The sequence below is a fragment of the Rhinolophus ferrumequinum genome, chromosome 24 (genome assembly GCF_004115265.2).
Source record: "Rhinolophus ferrumequinum isolate MPI-CBG mRhiFer1 chromosome 24, mRhiFer1_v1.p, whole genome shotgun sequence".
In the NCBI taxonomy this organism is placed as follows: Eukaryota; Metazoa; Chordata; class Mammalia; order Chiroptera; family Rhinolophidae; genus Rhinolophus; species Rhinolophus ferrumequinum.
In genome coordinates, this window is record NC_046307.1 from 13,716,659 (window position 1) to 13,733,035 (window position 16,377).

General features: G+C 41.2%; 1 protein-coding gene and 1 pseudogene across 3 annotated transcripts in view; one reads left to right on the forward strand and one right to left on the reverse strand.

Moving 5' to 3' along the window:
• The window catches only part of CTNNA1 (catenin alpha 1), a 229,159-nt gene that overhangs the window by 66,347 nt on the left and 146,435 nt on the right, over positions 1-16,377 (forward strand). Inside the window, exon 1 of one of the 3 annotated variants that reach the window (XM_033095902.1) lies at positions 5,063-5,081. The exons of 1 other annotated variant lie outside the window; for it this stretch is intronic. The gene's annotated coding sequence lies outside the window, so the exon portion shown is untranslated. Of the gene's footprint in view, positions 1-5,062; positions 5,082-5,291; positions 5,411-16,377 lie in introns of those variants that run through there. One more of the 3 variants, XM_033095901.1, reaches the window with a different exon arrangement.
• On the reverse strand, positions 10,491-14,859 carry LOC117017068 (nucleosome assembly protein 1-like 1; annotated as a pseudogene).

Here is a 16,377-nt window from a genome sequence, read left to right on the forward strand (position 1 = left end):
TTACATTTTAATAGGTTCTTTCCAGCTATTGAATTGAGATTAGACTGAGGGAAGCAAGGGCAGCAGTAGGGAGACTAGTGAGGAGGCTCCTGGGAAATTCAAGCTAAGTGATGATGATGGCTTGACTCAAGATGGTCACAGCAGAGATGGTAAAAAGTTGGTGGATTCTGAGTATATTCTGAAGGTAGAGGCATAAGATTTGCTGAGGAATTAGATAGAAAATGTGTGAGAGAAAGAAAATGGTCAAGGATGACTCCCAAGTTTTTGCTTAAACAACTCGAAGAATGGAGTTGCCATTTAGTGAAATGAAGAAAACTGTGGGATTAACAGGTTTGAACAGAGGTATCAGGAAATCAGTTTTGGGTATTTACTCATATAAAGTATGAGATGCCTAGATGCCTACTAGGTATCCAAGTGGAGGTATCAAATAGGGAGCTGGCTACGGGCGTTCAGAATTCAGGAGACAGGTTCAGGTTGAGATATAAGCCTGGAGTTGTTAGCATATTTAAAACCAAAAGCCTGGATGAGATCACCAATGGGTTGATGGCAGACAGAAAAAGAGGTCCAAGGATAGAGCCTGGGATACTCTAATAGCAGTTTTTAAACTTTTTGATCTCAAGATCCTTTTATACTCTTAAAAATTTTTGAAGATCTCAAAGAGCTGTTGTTTATGTGAGTTTATCTATCAGTGTTTACTGTATTATTACATGTTATCATAAATAACATTTTAAAGAGAAAAATAATAATGTTTTCTAAAAAGAAAATTCCAGGAGAAGTGTCATATGTTTTGCACTTTTGCAAATCTCTTTAATGTCTGGCTTAATAAAAGGTAGCTGGATTCTTGTATCTGCTTCTGCATTCCGTGTGATGCCATATCATAAATCTTGTATGTAGCCTGTGGAATGCTCTGCTGTACTCCATGAGAGATTGCGAGTGAAAAAGGTAAGTGATATTTTGGTAGTAGTATGAAAATAGTTTTTACCTTACTACCCCTTGAGAAGGTCTCAGGAGTCCTCAGACTGCACTTTGAGAGCTGCTGCTCTAACATTTAGAGATTGGGAAGAGTTAGGAGGAACCATTAAAGGAGACTAAGAAGCCAAGGGGTTCGGGGGAAAATCAGACGAGCTTGGTGCCCTGGAGGCCCAATGAAGACAGTGTTTCAAGGACAAGAGTGATCAAACAGATTCACCCGTGGATGGAGAGGAACCACTGGATTTGGCATCGTGGAGGACCTCAATAAAAGCAGTTTTGGTGGAGAGGCGAGTGCTCAAGTCTGACTGGAGAGGGTTGCAGGATAAAGCTCACTTCCTCAGGTCACTGAACCCCAGACTAGGTTAATTTCCCACCAAATCTACTTGTATCTCTCCCCTATCATCACCTTGACCTTTTTTTTTTTTGTTTATCTCTTTTAGTACGTGTCTCTTCCATTACATTTTAAGTTCTATGAGAAGAGGGATCAAGTCAGTTTTATTCACTGCTGCTTCCTCAGCACATAGCAAGTGCCTGGGACACGCTGAATGCTCAAGTCTTCCCTAGTGAGCCTTCAGGTTTTCTCAGAGGTAGAGAACTGACTCCCCTTAGCTTACAGGGCTGCAAGTCTCTCATCATATTCTTTCTGTCACTGGATCCTTCTTTTCCCAAAACAAATGCAATTTCATTTTTAGGGCCTGTCTTAGTCTGTTCCAGCTGCTATAACAAAATACCACAGACAGAGTAGATTATAAACAGAAATTTGAATCTCACAGTTCTGGAGGCTGGAAAGTCCAAGGTTAGGCACCAGCATAGTCACGTTCTGGTGAGAGCTTTCTTCCTGGTTCATTGTCAGAGCCTTCTTGCTGTGTCTTCACATGGCAGAAGGGGCAAGTGATCTCTCTGGGGCCTTTTTCATAAAGGCACTAATCCCACTAATGAGGGCTCTGCCCTCATGACCCAATCATGAAGGCCTTATGTCTAATACCATCACCTTGGGCGGCAGATTTGCAACATGTAAATTCTGGGGGTGACAAACATTCAGTCTATAGCAGGGCCCCATGCTTAGATAGGCCCCACACTTGGTTTAATGCTCAGCTGTTGCTGTACTGAAATTGTTCATTTTTGAATAAGGGGCCTCACAAATTAAGTAGCTGGTCCTGAGTGAAGTGATGGATATACAAAGTTATGGAGCATAATCCTTTATCTCTTGTTAGTTCAAACAAATATTTATCGATTGATTACTATGTTCTCGGGTAACCAAGTGCAGTGAGGGGAAAGCCACGGCCACTCCAGGCAGGGAGACTTCAGGAGCAAAGACTCTGAAGCCAGAAACAGAATGGGATGTAACTGAACAAGAATGGCCTTTTTTGAAAACATTAAATTTATTGGTGTGACAATGGTTAGTAAAATTACATAGGTTTCAAGTATACAATTCTATAATATATCATCTATATATCACATTGTGTGTTCACCACCCAGAGTCAGTTCTCCTTCCATCACCATATATTTGACCCCCTTTACCCTCTTCTACTATCCCCCCACCCCCTTACCCTCTGGTAATCACTAAAATGTTGTCTGTGTCTGTGAGTTTTTGTTTATTTGTTTGTCTTGTTCCTTTGTTGCTTTCAGTTTTATATCTCTCATATCAGTGAAGTCACATGATTCTCAGCTTTTTCTGTCTGACTTATTTTGCTTAGCATAATGATCTCAAGATCCATGCATGTTGTCATAAATGGCACTATTTCATCTTTTCTTATCGTAGAGTAGTATTTCATTGTGTAGTATTCTACTACATCTTTCTTTTTTCTTTCTTTCTTTTTTTTTTTTAAGGAGGGCACAGCTCACAGTGGCCCATGTGGGACTGAATGGGCAACCTTGGTATTATCAGCACCATGCTCTAACCAACTGAGCTAACCGTCCACCCCATCTACCACATCTTCTTTATCCAATCATCTATTGAAGGACACTTTGGTTGTTTCCATGTCTTGGCCACCATAAATAATGCTGCAATGAACATCGGAGTACATATATCTTTACGGATAAATGTTTTCAGATTTTTGGGCTAGAGACCCAGGAGAGGGATTGTTGGGTCATATGGTAATTCTATTCTTAATTTTTTTGGGAACCTCCACAATGCCTTCCGTAGTAGCTGCACCAATCTGCATTCCCACCAACAGTGTATGAGGGTTCCTTTTTCCCCACACCCTCTCCAACACTTGTTATTATTTGTTTTGTTGATGATACCCAAAGAATGGCCTTTTTAAGGTTTGTCTTTCTCTCTCTTTTTTTTTTTTTTTTTTTGGTTTGTCTTTCTCTTGAAGGTTGTTCTCTCCTTTCATGGTCCTATTTGCCTTTGTCAGCATCTCTTAACTAGCACTCACGAACCCATAGTGTTTTGAATTACAGTGGGCACATCGACTATGTTAACTGGGCACTGCCTAGGGGATGAGTGTTGTGCTGGATGCTGTAAGGGATACAGTTCCTGTCTTCCAGGAGTTTGCATTTCCTGGGGGAGAGGGAGATGTGAGGAGTAAAAGGTAAACATATTGAAGGCAGTTTTTCCTAGCACCCTACTCAGTGCTCAGCACCAAGACAGCAGTGGATATTGTTGTCTTGCATTATTTTGGATTTATAGGCAAATACTGAACTCAACCTTATTCATCATCCTATGATGAAGGAGGAAAAACATCATAGGGTTTTCTATGCCAGGCTAATAGTGAATCTCTCTCTCTCTTTCTCTCATACACACACACACACACACACACACACATGCGCAAGGTCTAACAATTAGGTTCGCAAACTTGTTGCAACAATGTTGCTAACTTTTTTTGATATCAGAGGGATTATTCTTTATGAATTTGTACCAAATGGACAAATAGTTAACCAAGTTTATTATTTGGAAATGCTGAAAAGGCTGCGTGAAAAGTTAGACGACCTGAACTTTCGCCAACAATTCTTGGCTCTTGTATCACGACAATGCACCAGCTCACACAGCGCGGTCTGTGAGGGAGTTTTTAGCCAGTAAACAACTGTATTGGAACACCCTCCCTACCCACCTAATCTGGCCCCCAATGACTTCTTTCTTTACCCGAAGATAAAGGAAATATTGACAGGAAGACATTTTGATGACATTCAGGACATCAAGGGTAATACCATGTTTCCCCGAAAATAAGACCTAGCCGACCGTCAGCTCTACTGCCTCTTTTGGAGCAAAAATTAATATAAGATCTGGTCATATTTTAATATAGGTCCGCATCTTATATAAGACCCGGTCTTATTTTAACATAATATAAGACCCGGTATACTATACTATAATATAATTTAGGGTCTTATATTAATTTTTGCTCCAAAAGACACATTAGAAATGATGGTCTGGCTAGGTCTCATTTTCAGGGAAACACAGTAGGAGGACAGCTCTGACCACCATTCCAGAAAAAGAGTTCCAAAATTGCTTTGAAGGGTGGACTAGATGCTGAGCTGGTGCATAGCTTCCCAAGGGGAGTACTTTGAAGGTGACCATAGTGATATTCAGCAATGAAGTATGTAGCACTTTTTCTAGAATAAGTTAGGAAATTTAATTGTCTGACTGTATATATATGGCATATATATATATATGTTTGTTTTGTAGTTATGTTTGTTTTTTTAGAGCTTTCACCAGGAAGATAAGGAAGAGTGGGAATAAAATTCCCCAAATGGCCAGAGGGATAGGAATAGAAGCCGGTTCCTCTTGCTTTCCTTATCTGTCAAGTGAGGGGATGATTTCTAGGTCTTCCACCTCACCTGATGAGGTCCCTACCGTCTGACTCTATTGCCACTCTGCCTCAAGCTGTGAGGCCGGTTTCTCCTGTAAAATAGACAGTAGGCCTAGGACACTTTTTTGGAAGCCTGTGACTCGAGAACACCTGTGGCAGAAATCCGGAGCGTGCCAAGGTCCTTAAGGCACCAGTCAGGGGTGGGGCCTGCGCGGGCCTCTCCCCAAGACTCACCTGTGTGCTGAGAGGTGACTCACCTGCCATCACCCGCTCGCGGGCTGTTCCAATAATCACCGCTCCTCCTTCCTCTCGGGGGTTCACTCCCGGCCTGAGCGCCCACTAGGGGCCAGGGATGAGGTAACTCTGGGGTGAAGGACGGGGAGCAAGAGGTCCTTTTGGGGGTCCTGGCAAGGCTATGCCAAGCTCTCTTGGCTGGGGGCTCGCCCCCAAAGCAAGGGAAAGCGGGGCAGCGGCGGGAGGCACAGGGAAGAGCCCGCGGGAGGGAGGTGCTGGGAAGGGCGGGCGGTGCCCGGGCCGCGGGGCGGGGGCCTCGGGCGGGGGGCGGGCCGGGGGCGGGGGCGTCCGGCAGTCCATTTCCTCCTCGGAGTGGGACTGGAGGGAGACAAAGCGTCGGCCGTCGGCTTCGGGCCTTGGGAATCTTCCTGCGCTCGCCCCGCTCGCCGCAGGTAACTCTCTTCGCGCGGGCGTGGGCTCCCCAGATGGGCCAAGGGGCTCCTCGGGCGGGCGGGGCGCCGTCTCCTCTGCGACCCCGCCGGGAATCCGGCTCCCGACGGGCGCGGCTGCCGGCCGCTTCCCCTGCGGGGCCCGGGGCCTGGGCCCCGGCCGGCCGGGCGGGGCCGGCGCTTCCTGGCGCTCGGGAAGTTGAGGGGCCACGGCGGCTGGAGCCCAGCGAGCCGCAGGCCTCGCGCGGCCGCCGCGCTTCTTCTTGGGAAAGTTTCTCCCGGTTTCTAAACTTTGTTCAAGTGGCCTCGGTGAGCGCGCCAGGCCCCGCGCTCAGCCCCTGCCCCGCGGTGAGGAGCTGGCGCGTCGTTCGCGGTGTGGGGGTGTTCGGGACCTGATTTTTGCCGGGAAGGGATTGTAGTTTGTGGTCTCTGCGGTCGCATCCCCCTCCCGCCACCGAAACTTCCCGGTCGGCTGGCCGGGACGTCGCTGAGCCCGCACACCCGCATTCCCGGGCCCGAGCGAATGTGAAAGTTGGAGCGCTCCCTTTCTCTGACACGGTCGGCTCGGGGGAAGGTGCGCCACACCCGTGTGGACATTTGGCGTGTACCAAGTTAACCTTTGTTGTGAAATTACTAATGCTTCTGGTGCTGGCTAACCGGACGCACTTACTTCGGCTTAGTCCTAGTCCTCCCGAGTGGCCTTAGACTCTTTTTTTTTGTTGACTTTTAAAGGCATGTGCGTGCGTGTGAAGGAAGCACTTGCTGGAAAAAATGTTGACTGGATGCCTAACCTTGGCTTGGCAGGAATGGCTTCCCAATAATGCAGGCGGCAGTTGGCTCGCATCCAGGATTGACACCCTCTTTTGTCTTCCTGTGTCTTTGTAAAAAAAAATTTTGGTGTTTGTTTTACAGTAATTTAGAAAAGATAAGCTACGTTAAGTCTCCCAACTCAATTAAGGGCATTTCGTATTTATGTTGAAGGAAATGATTATATCATTGTATTGTTGCAACAGGATAGGCATTTTGACGAGAGGGTATTTTGTTTAGCAGCGATTTTTAAGACTATACAGGTATACGTTACTTTAAGAAATTTAAGAAACAAATTTGCAAATCAAATTAGTTAGGGAGTGTTATTTTGTTTTACAAGAGAAACAAGCAGAAAAAGGATCCATAGTCTCTGCTTACTTATTTACGCATCTTGGCTTTGAAGTTAAGTAATTTTCACCCTCTTTGTTAAGGGCCCACAGATGATTTAGATACGGTCTCTGCCCCTGAGAGCTCACAGTGTAAGTTAGGCAGACACCCAGGTGTCCTACAACGCAGATTGCGTTAAGCGCCATAACAGTACTACTGATGAGAAACTTGTGCGTGGGGCAAATCTTGGGCAAATCTTACGTAATACTAAATGGTGAGAGAGACTTGTGGAGGCATGGAGAGGGGTCTGGTTTTGTTTGGATCAGGCCAAAAAGGCTTTCGGGAAGGGGTGGCATTAGAACTGGATGAAGCATGAATAGGGTTTTGTCAATGGAGGAAGCATAAAAGGGCATAGGAGTTTGTGGAATTGTGGTATAGCTCTCTCCTGGTTTTCCTTATACTTTGGCTGTTGCTTCTTTTTCTTTTACCCCCCCAGTCTACTCCTAGCCAAGATTCTATCCAGTGTATCTCAGTCCTTCACACCACTGATGTGGCGTTACCCTTATTCCCATAAGTAACATCTCATTCCATATAGTGACTTAGCGATCAGGGGTGCCTCCTTCCTCCACGTTGAGAATCACTTCCCTGAGCAGTCTCCCTGTCATCTAACTTATGTCCAGGGTTCTCTTTTGAGTGCAGATTCTTACCTGACCCCATTGTCACCTGTGCACCAGAGAGCTGCTTGGGTATCCTAAGGGGCTTCTCAAACTCAACATGCCCCAAAATGAGATGGCTTTGTCTTCTTGAGGGAAAAAACCAGAGGTGGGGATCAACAGTAATTGGCAGGACCCTGAAATTTCTTTGAGAAAGTAACAATAGCGTGACATGGCAGACCTAGTTGTTGGGGGTGCTGGTGAAGATCTGAACAAAGGGATCGGGGTCCTCTGTTTTGTGTAAAGGTTTAGAGACCTAGAGACCTAAGAGAAGACCTGTGTAGCCTGAATACTTTTGGGGTGGGGAGAGGCCTCACGTGAGGTTGTCAGGAAATACCAGGTCACATGTTTGGATTTTATTCTAAGAAGCCATTGTAGGGAGTTTCATGATCTGATTTCCTTTTCAAGAAGATCATTCCTACTAGTGCTCACAAGGCTTGTGTTTGTGTACAAGTGGAAGTAGGGAGTTGAGCTAAGAGACAGAGTGAAGGTGGTGGGGGCGAAGGAGCTGTATGTTGGAGGAATGAGACAGGGCTTGGATACGGTTTGAATGTAGGGGCCTAGGCTTATCTGTCCTCAGTGATGTGCCCTGACCGCCCCCACCCCCCTTGTATTCCATTATTTTCATGATGAGCTCTTACTCATATCTCAAGACTCAAATTAGCACTTTTTTTTTCTGGTAGCAAACCTCTTCTCACCAGGTTGTTGTACTCCATTGTACTGTACCTTATTACTGATGTTCTTGTTTGCCTTCCCTGCTACCAGGTGAGCCTGTGAGGTCCTTGAAATTGGGACAGACAGCCTTAGCCTTTGGCATGGTACTTGGCATGGAGGGCAAATTGAATGAAGGAGGAAAAAGTTTTCTGTCTGGAGCCTAGCTTGTGGGTGGAACTATGACAGATGAGGAAACAGATTATGGAGGGCCTCGAATACCAAATTGCTGTTTTGGGCAAACTGAGAATCATCTCCATTCCATTCTTCTGCCTTTCTACCCATATCCAATCAGAGATGAAATCTTTTCCATCTACATCTTACATAAATTCTTTTTGTGTTCTCTGTTTTCACTCTATTTTTGAACTATTGAAACTACTTATAATTCTCTGGATAAATTGTTTTGTTACTTGTTTTTTGCCTTTTTCATATTTTTTTCCTTTGCTTGGAGCATTTTTATTTCTCCCTCATCCGTCTGACAAACTCATTCTTTTTATTTAAAAAAATTTTTAATTTTTTATTGGGGAATAGTGTGTTTTTCTACGACCCATCAGCTCCAAGGCAGGCCTTTGTTTTTTTTTCTTTTTTTTTAATCTAGTTGTGGAGATCGCAGCTCAGCTCCAAGTCAAGTTGTTGTTTTCTTTTTTTCCCCCCCAATCTAGTTGTAGAGGACACAGCTCACTGGCTCATGTGGGAATCGAACAGGTGACCTGGGTGTTATGAGCACTGCATTCTAACCAACTGAGCCAACTGGCCACCCACTGGCAGCTCAGCTCCAACTCAAGCCGTTGTTGTCCCTCTAGTTGTGGAGGGCGCGGCTCACTGGCTCATGTGGGGATCGAACCAGTGATCTGGGTGCTATGAGCACTGCACTCTAACTAACAGCCAACTGGCCGCCCCCATGACAAACTCATGTATTCTTTAAAAACCTCCTTAGATGTCATGCCTCTTGGTTTTCTCTTGGATCTCAGTGCTTCTTGGATACCTTGTACAAATTCTGTGATTGCATCTTTTATACTGTTTGGTAAATATTTCTATGGATGACTTCCAGCTGAGAGAATGAAAATATAGCATATATATAGAAAAGTGCTCAAATCATGGGTACCTGCTTAATGAATTATTTGAGTGAATACCACCCATATCTGCCATCCAGATTAAGAAATAGAAAATTACCAGTACTCCAGGAACCCATTGTTGTCCCTTTTATTTTGTGCCCTTCCACTCCCTTCAGTTGTTAATCTGGGAATCCAGAACATTATGGTTGCTCAATAAGTCTTTGCCAAAGTTACGTGAATTTCTTCCTATGTTCCACTCCACCATCCAGTGTTTTACATATAAGCAAAACTCTGGTTTGAGAAACTTACTGCTATCTCGTTGCTGCATTGGTCAGACTCTTAGATTGGCATACATGGCTTTCTACATTCTGGCCCTAACTTCCTTTGTCAGCCATATTTTCTACTGTTGTTGCTACTTGTCCTCTGCATTTGCCAGACCTGTGTACTGGGATGTTCCATCCTTCACTGACGCGAATGCTGCCCATATCTGAGGGCAGAGTAACATGCTTTTTCCATGGAGGCCTTGGCCATTGTTGCTGAAAGTGATCGTCAATTTATCTGAAATTAAAAAATTTGCACCTGATTATGACATTCTTAATCATGTATATCCTGGGGTTGTTTTTGTGTGTGTGTGTATGTGGTAAAATATACGTAACAAAATTTACCATTTTAACTATTTTTGTGTGTATACTTCCATTGCATCAAGTACATTCACGTTATGGTGCAACCAATCACTACCATCCACATCCAGAACTTTTTTCATTTTCCCAAACTGAAACTCTTTTCCCAGACTGAAAGTCATTAAACAATAACTCTTATTCCCCGTCCCCGAGCCCCCAGGCAACCACCTTTGTACTTTCTTACTCTTTGAATTTGACTACTTTAGTTACCTCAAATAAGTGGAACAATACAGTATTTATTCTTTTGCGACTGGCTTATTTTACTTAGCATAATACCTGTAAGGTTCACTCATGTTGTAGCATTTGTCAGAATTTCTTTTGAAGGCTATTCCTTTAACTGTTGGTGGACACTTGGGTTGCTTCTACTTTTTGACTATTGTGAATGAGGCTGCTGTGAACATGGGTGTACAAATATGTGTCTGTCCCAGCTTTTAATTCTTTTGGGTATATACCCTAAAGTGGAATTGCTGGATTATATGGTAAATTTATTTTTAATTTTTTGAGGAACTGTCATACTGTTCTCCACAGTGACTGTATCATTTTACATTGTTACCAGCAATATATAAGGGTTCCAGTTTCTCTCCACATCCTCACCAACATTTATTTTCCATTTGAAAAATATGTTTTAATATTTGACATTTTTATTTTAGGCTGCAAAAACAAAAACAAGCAAGCAAACAAACAGCAACAACAAACTTGAAATAGGCTTGTTAAATGATGAAAATTCATCCTTTCCAGGGAAGCAGAAGGTAGACCCGTGCAGGTTACCGCAAGCCACATCCATCCTGCTTCACTGCTGCTTGCACTCTGCTGGGTTTTGATCCTTCTTGAGCCATAGTCGGATTATTTTTGTTGTCGTCGTCTTCACCTTCTTCATCATACTCATCATCATCTTCTTTAATAGCTTCTCCAGTAAAGTACAACACTGATTTTAGCATTATATGCTCACGTAAAAAGTGACCAGTTTCAAAGTCTGCAACGAGGATAACCACAGCCTCGTCATCCAGATCCCCACTCAGGAACTTTAGGAGGGGCAAAAAAATGAGTCATTGCATACTGTTTTGGTCACAGTATGAATTGTCCCACGTCCCTTGTGTTTCTGCTTCTTTTTAGTTGTTTTTAAACTGACATTCTTCCCCTTTTTCCAATCTATCTGGCACCCTGTACAACCCATAATTTCTGGTCCATCAAAAGAATAAGGGTCAGAATCATCCGGTTCCGACCTCATCCTATGTGTCTTTGTCAGCACCTCATTTGTGAAATATTCGTTGGGTTCAAAGTGAAATTCTAAGACCAAACTCATAGGCTGGGCAGCATCTGAGAACTTCACTTTAATACCTGTTAAGTGCTTCAGAATAGGTTTATCATGTTCTGAACCATTTCACTGAGCAAGTCAACATTCTTAAAAACAGTCATCCAAAGTTCAGGAATTCCCTTGGGGTCTTCTTTTTCTTCATCCTTTTTGTTGTCTTCAGTCTTGGTCTTTTCTTTCAGCTCTTCCGAAATTTCATCTTCCTCATCTGGTTTCCATTGACATTCTTCTTTTGTAGATTCATACATTGCATTAATGATCTCAAATCGCTTATCAAATAAGATAAAGGCTGGTAGAGAATGGCATACTTTCTTTCAAGATCATGAACTTTCTGATAGAACTTGGCTTCTATGGGTGCACATTTAACTTGAAGGGTTTTGAGAGCATTCACTTGCCTTTTCACCACCCTAGGCAAGCTTTCAACGTAACCTGTTGGTATTTCCACCAGACCATCACGTCTTTCTTGGGGGGCTGCAAGAATCTGAGGATTTTGCTTCATCTGAACAGTCAGCTGACACACTTTGATTTTTGTTTCTTCATCAGTTTCTTTTTCTTCTACGTCTTCCACATCATCCAAATCCTAATCAAGTTCAGACTGTTCTTTGTTGTCAATGTCTGCTATGTTGTAAGAATGACAAATATTGGTGGCCAGCGCCTGAGGAAGGAGGTGAGCAGGAGGCTGGCCCGCTAACAGATGGCGCTAAAAAAGCTTTTTTTTTCCTTAAGTGATAGTCACCCTAATGGATGTGAGCTGATATTTCAGTGTGGTTTTGATTTGCATTTCTCTGATGATTAGTGATGTTGAGCATCTTTACTTCATTATTGGTCGTTTATATTTTCTTTGAAGAAATTTCTGTTCAAGTCCTTTGTCTATTTTAATTGGACTGTTTGTTTTTTGTTGTTAAATTGTAGGAGTTCTTTATATACTCTGGATATTAATCCCTCATCAGCTATACGATTTGCAAATATTTTCTCCCATTTTATGGGTTATCTTTTTACCCTGTTGATAATGACCTTTGATGCACAGAAATTTTATATTTGATCGAGTCCAGTTTATCTATTTTTTTCTTTTTGTTGCCTGTGCTTTTGGTGTCATATCTAAGAAATCATCACCATATCCACTGTCATGGAGCTTTTCGTGTGTGTGTGTGTGTGTGTGTGTGTGTGTGTGTGTGTCTCCCCAGCTGAACTGTAGATTGTAGATACCATGAGGACAAGAACTAAGTTACTATTGTAGCCACTTTACCCTCCAGCACAGTGATCAAGCACATGGTAAGCAAGGAAGACCTGGGGAGAGAATTTTTTAAAAATGTAATTCTTGAAAGGTCATAATAAACAATAAAGAGTTATGTGGTAGGGTGTCTTACGCTATTGCTAATTTGTCATTGGATTATGTGTCTGTTACCTGATGAATTATCATAATGTGCTTTTAGGAGTTTTTAATCTTATGAGTCCCAGCTGAGAGTTTAGAATTTGAACTTTGTCATCTGTGTAATGAATAAGATGATTTATAAAGAATATTTATTTTAACTTCTAATGTGATAAAATGCTAATTCTTTCAATTATGGAGTGCTGGACAGGAGATATTTTTACCGATATTAAGTGGGTTGTCTTATGAATAAAACCAGTGAACTAGTTCACTATTTAAGTAGCATTAAGTTGCTGGTTTACCTTCCTTAAGATTCTTCTAGATCATAAATTCTTTTGCCAGGTGCTGAGCTTCTTCAAGGCAATTACACTCTTTTGTATTTTCTTGTTTTCTGTGATATCTGACTTATTTCTAAACCCATAGCAGATACTATTCAATAAATACTGAATTAGTTATAGTAGATGTACTTATATATGTAAGCTTGTACCAGGTTGATGTGGGTGGGAGGCATGGCTTTACTCCCAGTTTATTAAAGCTTTTTTTGTAAAAATCTCCTATTTATGTCACCTAGGGATAAACACTTAATATTTTGGTATATCCTCTAATCTTTTTTCTAGGCATGTATGTTAACTACATATAACTTTTATGAAAACGATATTTCACTTTGTGGGCTCTTTTGTAATCTGTCCACTGATCATAACTTGAACATTTCTACTAATAGGAGTAAGATTGACCTGTATGTACCACTAAGAAAAAAGAAACATTGCCAAATAAACTAGGAAATGCTGTCAATTGGAAGACATTCATGTTTTAGAGACTTAAAAATGTGAAATGTCTGTGCTTCAGAATTGATGAAATATGATTAATTGCACAACGCTAACATAGCCTATTAATGATCCTGTCCTTTTCCATTATGTGGCTTCTTTAATCAGTCCTCTGTTGGACATTTATTTTGCTTCTGGAGCTGCTTTAGTTTGTAGCTAAATCTTTTTCCCATCCTTGATTACTTTTTTAGTATAACTTCTTAGAAGTGGAATTCCTGGGGGAAAAGGTTTACTATACTTTAAAAACAAAATTTTTTTATTGTGGTTAAATATACAGAACATAAAATTTACCATTTTCACCATTTTCAAGTGTTCAGTTCAGTGGCATTATGTACATTTACAGTGTTGTGCAACCGTCATCACTCTCTATTTTCAGAACTTTTTGTCGTCCTAAGTAGGAACTCTGTACCCATTAAACAATAACTCCCCACCCTCCTCTCTCCCCACTCTCTGGTGTCCTCTGTTCTATCAGTACTTTCTTTCTCTATGAATTTGCCAATAGTAGGTACCTTATAAAAGGAGAATCATATACTTTTCTTTCGTGTCTGGCTTATTTCTCGTAGTCTAATGTCTTTAAGGTTCATCCATGTTGAAGCTTGTGCCAGAATTTCCTTCTTTTTTTCTTAATTTTTTTTGGTGATATAATACACATAAAATTTACCATCTTACCCATTTTTAAGTGTACAGTACAGTCGTATTAAGCACATTGATGTTGTTGTGCAATCATCACCACTATCCATCTCCAGAAGTCTTCATCTTGCAAAACTAAAACTACCTATTTAACGAGAACTCGACCCGCATTCCCCCTTACCCGAGCCTTTGGCAACCACCGTTCTACTTTCTGTCTCTGACTGCTGTGGGTACCCCATAGAAGTGGACTCATACAGTATTTGTCTTTTTGTGCCTGACTTATTTTACTTAGTGCAATGTTCTCAAGATGTATCTATGTTTGTAGCATATGTGCAAATTTCCTTCCTTTTTAAGGCTGAATAATTTTTTATTGTATCTGTACACCACATTTTGCTTATCCGTTCATTTGTTGATGAACACTTACTTGCATTGCAGTGTTTTAGCTACTCTCAGCAATGCTGCTAGAACACGGGTGTACAAATACCTCTCTGAGACCCTGCTTGCCATTCTTTTGGGTATATACCCAGAAATGGAATTGCTGGATTATGTGGTAAATTTGTTTTTAATTGTTTGAGGAACTGCGATACTGTTTTCCACAGTGGCCTACCATTTTACCTTCCTTCCAGCAGTGCACAATGGTTCTAATTTCTTCACATCCTTGCCAACACATATTTTCTATTTTTTTTTATAATAGCCCTTCTAATGAGTAGTTTTGACTTGCATTTCTCTAATGATTAGTGATGTTGAGTATATTTTTATGTGTCTATTGGCTATTCGTATATCTCTGGAGAAAGGTCTGTTCAAATCCTTTGCACATCATCCGGTTGTTTGGTTTTTTGATTGTTGAGTTTTAGGAGTTCTCTATTCTGGATATTAATCCCTTATCACATATATGATTTGCAAATATTTTCTTCCGTTCTCTGGGCTGCCTATTTACTCTGTTGATAATCTCCTTTGATACTCATACATTTTTATTTTGGTGAAGTTCAATCTGTCTATTTTTTTCTTTGGTTACCTGTGCCATTGGTGTCATAGCTAAGAAATCATTGCCAAATCCAATGTCATGTAACTTTTGCCCTATGTTTTCTTCTAAGAATTTTATAGTTTTAGTTCTTAACATTCAGGTTTTTGATCCATTTTAAATTAATGTTTGTATATGATACTAGGTAATGGTCTAACTTCATTCTTTTACATGTGAATTTATAGTTTTCTCAGCACCATTTGTTGAAAAGACTGTCCTTACCTCATTGAATGATCTTGACACCTGTAACAAAAATCACTTGGCTATATATGTGAGGGTGTGTTTCTGGGCTGTATTCTGTTGTGTTGGTCTCTATGTCTTTCTTTATGCCAACACCACAGTGTTTTGATTATTGTAGTTAATTAAGTTCATGCCAAATTAACTCTTGAGGCTAATAATATTTTGTACATTTGTATTCTGTGGTTTAGTCATATGTACATGCTGTTGTGAAAATAGTCATTTAACTTCTAAATCTTGATTGTGGAGGTAATCACACAACTGAGTTTGTTGTCAAAATGCATAGACTAGTACACCAGAGTGAATTTTGCTGCATATAAAAAGTGGAGAAAATGAGCAGTTGAAAATTAAATTCATTCAAAAAATATATTTTTGCTAGTTGTTTATATAGAGATAAACAAATAGTGAAAAATGTTAAATCAGTGATCCTTTCTGCTTTCCCAGCCCAACTCATTTTTTCTCAGAAGTGACTGCAAAGCCACACCCTTAGAAGTCTTAAGGGAATTTTGGGTATACTGTACATTTGGAGGATTTCAGTTGTATTAGTACCTTTTGTTTTCTCTTAAGAATAAAGCTAAACCCATGAGGCACATGGGAGAGTCTCAGAGCAACAGTTCCTAAAATTTGCCCCGTGCCGGTGTGCTTGTGTCCAGACCTGGAGGGGGTTGCTTGTGCAGCCCCCACGTTGTGGGTGTGGGTTGAACAGGTGGGACATCGTGGGGAAGTGGATAGTCTGGCTTGATTTGCCCTGTCTCATGCTGTTTGCTCACTTGCAAGAGCACTATACTAAATTTATCCATTATTGAAAGTTCAAAGTGTGCAGAAATAACCACACTTCAAAATAAAACTTCAACATTGCCCTTTCTCTGTTGGAGCCTCTAAATGTTCATTATTTTCTGCTGTAGTCTTTTTCATAACTACCAAACTTTTTCTTCTTCATGTACAAGTATGCCCCAACTCCGTTTCTTCTAATGGAGCTTGAAATTAGCGTGCATTTCTATTTACTTGTTGATGGACTGTCATCTATCAACCCCACTTTTTGATTGGGATGTAATTTGTGCTTTTTCACTGGCTCCAAGTTTGGTTACTGTAGTTAACTGTAAATATAATGTAAATAGAGTTCGAAAGGCAACTTCGAGTATTACTCTAAATATTTGTAAGAAAGATTTGATCATTTGGAACAAGTATTATATGGGTAGTGTGATTTTAAAAATTTCTTGTTATCTGTTCCATGTTCCCATTATAGTAAAAGAAGAGAGGAAATTATATTATGGAAGTTATTAA